This window comes from Prionailurus bengalensis, chromosome X, assembly GCF_016509475.1.
Source record: "Prionailurus bengalensis isolate Pbe53 chromosome X, Fcat_Pben_1.1_paternal_pri, whole genome shotgun sequence".
NCBI lineage: Eukaryota > Metazoa > Chordata > Mammalia > Carnivora > Felidae > Prionailurus > Prionailurus bengalensis.
The window spans coordinates 123,618,786-123,624,852 of NC_057361.1; positions in this window are offsets into that span (position 1 = coordinate 123,618,786).

Here is a 6,067-nt window from a genome sequence, read left to right on the forward strand (position 1 = left end):
CCTTACCAGGTTGCTTATTTCCCTTCTCCAGGAAGAGTTGCAAGGTGTTCTCCGAAGGCACAGGTCAGATTGTGGTCAAACCCTGACTAAGTGGTGTGTATGGTGACAGAAATACTATTGGGGCACTGTGTGGTACAGCTATTCTTCTATACCTGTAGTGTTTCTTGTAGTTCTGGTCTGCTGGCAAAGAAGTTATTTTTACTTATGTTTTATCTGAAACTGTCTTTGTTTTGCCTTCATTCTTGAAGAATATATTTGCTGAGTATAGAATTCTGGGTTGGCTTTTTTTCTTTTTTAAAATCACTTTAAAGATGGTGGTCTTTTCTCTTTGGCCTCCATTGTTTCTGATGCCAGCCATATTTGAAACTTTGCTCCTCTGTATATAAAGTGCTGTTTTTCTCTGGATGCTTTTGATTTTCTAATTATATTTGTTTTTTCAGCAGTTTGTGGTATTTTCAGAGTTTTGTTTATCCTCATGGGGTTTACTAAGCTTCTTGAATTTTAAATTTATATCTTTTTCCAAGTTTGGATAAGTTTAAGCCATTGCACATTAAATGTTTTTTTCTACCCCATTCTATGCCACCTCTCCTTCTAGAACTCTAATTTCATGTATATTAGACCTTTGAATATTGTCCCATATGTTCCTGAAGCTCTGTTCGTGTTTTTGTTTCCTAATATATTTTTCTCTCTGTTCTTCACATTGGATATTTATGTTGTTCCATCTTAAGTTTACTAAAACTTTTCCTCTCTCATTTCCATCCTGCTGTTTGAGCCTATCCAGTGATATTTTTTTAATTTAAGATACTTTATTTTTCATTTCTGAAATTTTTATTTTGTTCTTTTTTTATTGGCTCCTATTTCTTTGCTGTGATTTTATATTTTTTCATTGATTGTAAGCATATCTTCCTTTACTCTCTTGAGTGATTGTAATAATCACTTTTAAATTCTTGTCTGCTAATTCCAGCATTTGGGTCATCTCAGGTTTGTTCTCTGTTGATTTGCTCTTGTAAATGGATCAAAAATTCCCAGTTCATCATGAGTTGAATAACTTTGGATTATATCCTATATATTTTGAATCGAGATTTTGGATTCTAATGTATTCCTCTGAAAAATATTGATTCCATTGTTTTGGTGGATACTTTAATATGGTTACATTCAAACTCTGAACTTTTCCTCTTAGGTGGTAGTTGAAATCTTAGTTCAGTGCTTTGATCTTTAACGGAAGTCTGTCCCACATATGTGTGGTTCAGGAGTCAGCTAAGATTGGGATAGAGTCTGTAGACAGAAATTGGGGTTCCCTGGATCTGACTCTCTCCTTTCCAGGATTCCCCCTTAGTTTCTAATGGCGGCTGTTGTTCTGAGGTGTGCCTGTAGTTCTTCATACCAGATAGATTGTGGGTTTGCTATTGGCGCACTAATTATTCTTGGTGTCTAAACTACCTGTAAGCTTTAGTTTGCCCTCATTCTAAAAGCTATTTAAAAAGTGGGTAACTCACCTTGTGCCAGCTTCCCTTCAGAACATGCCTGCTTCTTTTCACTCTCTAGTCTTCATATTGTTGTTTTTAACATTTCCCCTGAGTTTATAGTTGCTGTCAACAGGAAGATCAGGATCAATAGGAGTTTACTCAGCCATATCAGAAGCAGAAGAAACTATCTTGCTTAATTTTTATTTCACTACTGCCAATTTGTCCTTAACGTGGGATTCTGTCCCAGAAGGGAGCGTTGGCAGGTCAGTGTTGAGAGTTCATAGGGGCTAGATTCCTCCAGTGCCTTCAGTCCTTCTTGCTACAGGCCCCTTTCACTCACTTGGTATTGGAAAGTGTAGAGCCTCACTTATTTTCAGCTGCTAATTCTCAGTTGTACCACCATGCTTTCCAGTGAATACCCATTGGCTGTTTTTCCTTGTGAGTTCCTATTCTGCTTGTGTTATTGGCTATCTTCGGTTGTAATGTATAACTATGGGGAGAAACTAAACCTTAAGTCTTGGCTAGTGCCCCCCCCCAATGAGTTTGATGGGAGAAGATATGCCTCCAGAGAGAAAACCTCTAGTGTTACAAATGGTAACTCAGCCTTCATGTTGCTTTCTTTCAAAAGAAGCCTCTCCCAGTTGCAGTCCTCTAGCTTTCAGGGTACTGGTGTGTGGATGCAGGCAGAGGGAAACTCTTAGGGACCAGCCAATATATATGCACTTATTACCTAGCACCATCACACTGGCCAGCCCTGAGTTGCATCCCAAAGTTACCGTGCCACTCATGGTGGACACTAGTCTATCGCTTAATGTCTCCCAATGGCAAAGGGAGAGAAAATTGGTCATCTCAGGACAATGATAAGGAGAGAAAAAGGAGCACATTTGAAAAAATTATCACCTTAACTCCTGTACATTTTTCTTGTCCTTTAATTTTTTGGGCTCTTTCTCCCCAGTCCTATCTTACTCAATAAGATATCTTACTTTCTCCCCAATCCTATCTTACTCATCCACCTTTTGTTTTCTTAGAGGTTTCCTCACTGTTTTTATGCCATTTTGATAGAATCATCTATCTCTGAATTCTGTGACATGTCCAGGGTTGGGTTCTGGAGAGAGGGCCAGTTCACAATTTTGCAATTTTAATAAGAACTGGAATAGCTATCTCTTTTCATTAAAAAATGAAAATACCTAAAAATTTTTAGATATATATTTCAGGACATTGGAACTTAACAAGAAATTCCTTCTGAACCCTAGAAGACCTTTGAGAATTTCAAACAATGAAGAATAATTGATCACCAGATTTGGGTGCTTCCCCAGTTAATGACATAGACATGAGATCACTATCTGGGGTATAGATATAAAGTGCACCTTTGCAAACATATGTTCTAACAGTATAGGAGACAACTTTGATTTTCATAAACCATCTCATCAATAGGCAGAAGAGTAATGAAGACTTTTCCTGTGGCATTATTGACCAGACATAGGGCTGTGATTGCAATATGTTATTGTTATCTAATAAAAGTAACAATATCTGATTAATTATTTTTTCCTTTGCTTATGAGCTTTGCATATAGTCTTATGAGGGTAAGTTATAATTTATAGCTTCTAAGGAGATTAGGCTGATAGAAAGTTTGAATGAAAAAAAAGCCATATCAAATTCCTCTAGTTCTTAATTTTGTCTGAGCTATTAAAACCTAATTACACAAAGACTAAATTCTTGTTTATTAGAAGCTTCAGAAGTCTTATAAATGAGTGCTAACATAGTTATGGGAGTCCATTGCTTTCTACTCCATAAAGTCTTTTGTAAAAGGCATCACATCATTTTAATAACAAGTGTGTGTTCCGTGAATATACTCATTCACTTTGAGAAAACAGCCCCAACCATTTACAATCTACTGATTCCAACTGTTTAAGCAAATGAGTGCATGAGCCATTAGCTGGCTTCTTTCCTTCTTGTATCTTCTCTCTCATTAGTATACCATCCCCACCCCCATTCCTGTTGAAGCACTATTCATGTCCTCTCAGACCAGCTCAAATAGTAGGAGCCCAGTGCCTCCTCCGCAAAACAGAATTGATTGCTTCCTTCTTTATTCTTCTTTCTGTGTCTAACACCTAGCTCTGAACCTAGCTTGTAGTAAATGCTAGGTGAATGCAGTAAGAGTAAAACCAACTGTGAAATGTTATCAGTTTTGGAGATTGGCCACAAAGATGATACTTTCAAAAAGCCCTTTCTCCTTTATTCCCAAGACCCAGGCAAGCATGCTAAGACCACTTGTCTAAGACTTGCTGTGGCTATTTATTTATATTGGGAGCAGAGGGAACCAAGAAGCATGGCATTTATTGAGCCCGTGGATGCTGGCATTAGCTTGCCTGTGCTTGGGGGAGTAGGGCAAGGTACTCCTGATTTGTGTGCTTGGCCAGGGCATGCTGTGGGCACAGAGACAGGCCTCTTCCATCAATCACATGCTTCTATAGCTGCCATTGCCCAACAGCACAGGGGTGGATAACAAATGTGTTTTGGTGATATTTTCAAGGGGGGAAAAAGAGTGCTATTAGAATCCAAGGTGTTGATTTTCTTCTATAGAAAACATTCCCCTCCGGTTTCATCAGAAACCCTTCGAATTTTGAAACCTTTTAAATTAAAAGTATTGGAGATCCCTTTTTAGTTACATTGACAAATGAGTTACTCACCTCTGTCTCCTCCCCATTATGTTCTTCATTTGAGGCAAACACGATGCTCATTTAACTTTTGCATCCTCAGATTAACTGCAAGTGGGACAACATAATACATCCCCCCAGTGTTGGAGCTTAAATTCTGAGGACATCATTTTTCATTTTCAAATGAAGCTGACATCAAGAAAGAACAGGAAACCAAGCAACAGCGCTGTCCTTCTCTGTTTTGCAAAGTGTCTTTTGCAAGAAAAGAGCTTGTGGAACTTGGCTCCATTTCCCACAGCCATGGGATAAGGGTCGCATGTAAACAATAATATCCTGTGCTACTTGGGCCTCATTTAACTGTCTTTGTTGCTTTAGAAGGAACTGCCAAGTGGGGTGTTTCTCAGAGTTCATGCTTGACATTCCAGAAATACTATAGGGTCCACTTCAAAGATGGTACTCCGCATGTGAAATTTGGGACTGTTGGTGTACTCTTGATGGTCACTGGGTGTCACATTGACACATTCTTTTAAATCACATGGGAAATGCACCCTCCATGAAGAATGAACCTGGTACTCTAAAGGTGGGCCTGTCATTGCAGGAAGCCTTTGCTGTTACTGCTTGGGCATTTTTCTAGAAATCTATGGTAGCTTTGAGCCTAGGATGACCATGCTTACTGAACTAGGAACAGTGAGATGATTTTTTCAAGATAAGCTTTTGGGTTATTGATAGAGCATTAAGCTGAGAGTCAGGAGACCTGGGTTCTACTGCCCAGCTGACTAACTCTTGACCTTGTGAAATGTCCTTGGTCTCTCTGGCCTCAGTTTTCAGTTTTTGAAATGATGGGGTTATACTAGATTATTTCTAAACTCCTTTCTGGCCCTAAATTTGATCAGGTGACCTAAAACAGTAAATACGAAACAGAGAGTCAGGAAACAGAAGTTTCCAGTACAGGCTCTGCTGCTCAGTACCTGTGATTTGGGACAAGTCACTTAGCCACTCAGCCTAAGGTCTCCATCTCTAGGGAGACCAGGATCTCCCCTACCTGCCTCCCCTGGTAGTTGTGACAATAAGGTAAAGAAACATGTTTTTTACTGAGCACTTAACTGAGTAACTGCTCTGGGGCACAAGCTTGATAGATGGCAAAGATGTAGAGGTTATTAGATTACCTGTTACTACTACTAATATTAGCTACAATTTAGTGAGCTCTTTCTATTGCCAGGCAATTAGGTCCAATATCCCATTTACTCTACATTTTATGGATGAGGAAACTAAAGTTAAAGGAAGGTGAATCACTTCCTCAGGATCATGAAGCTAGGTAGAGCTGAAGCTGAAATTTGTACCAAGGTTCTGTTCTTTATTTTAAAACTTAAAAACATCTCACCTTCTGCCAAGGAGCTTGTGTTACTATTATTATTCCTTTTCTGGGCCACAGTGCCTGAATCCCATGACCTGGAAGCTGTGTGCATATGGGGGGAGGCAAGATAGGAGACTGGCTGGGCTGGGGCAGAAGGAAAGGTTCTTTTTGCAGACACTGCCTGAGGCAGCACAGTCAGTGAAAGGACCTAAGGGGCAGCCCAAGTGCACAAGCCAGAGGAAGTCCAAGTGCATTGCCTGGACTGAGGGACCAAATGTAGCAGGCATTCAGGTGGCAGATGGGGGTGAGGAGTGTAGTTGTGAAATGGAGCAGTGAAGTGCTTGGGGCCTGTTGCTAAGACCAGGTATTCTTTTTTTTTTTTTAATGCTTGTTATTTATTTATTTATTTATTTATTTATTTATTTATTTAGAAAGAGAGAGAACAGGGGAGGGGCAGAGAAAGAGAGAATCCTAAGAAGGCTCTGCGCTGCCAGCACAGAGCCCAATGCAGGGCTCAATCTCACAAACCATGAGATCATGACCTGAGCTGAAACCAAGAGTCAGACACTTAACTGACTGAGCCACTCAGA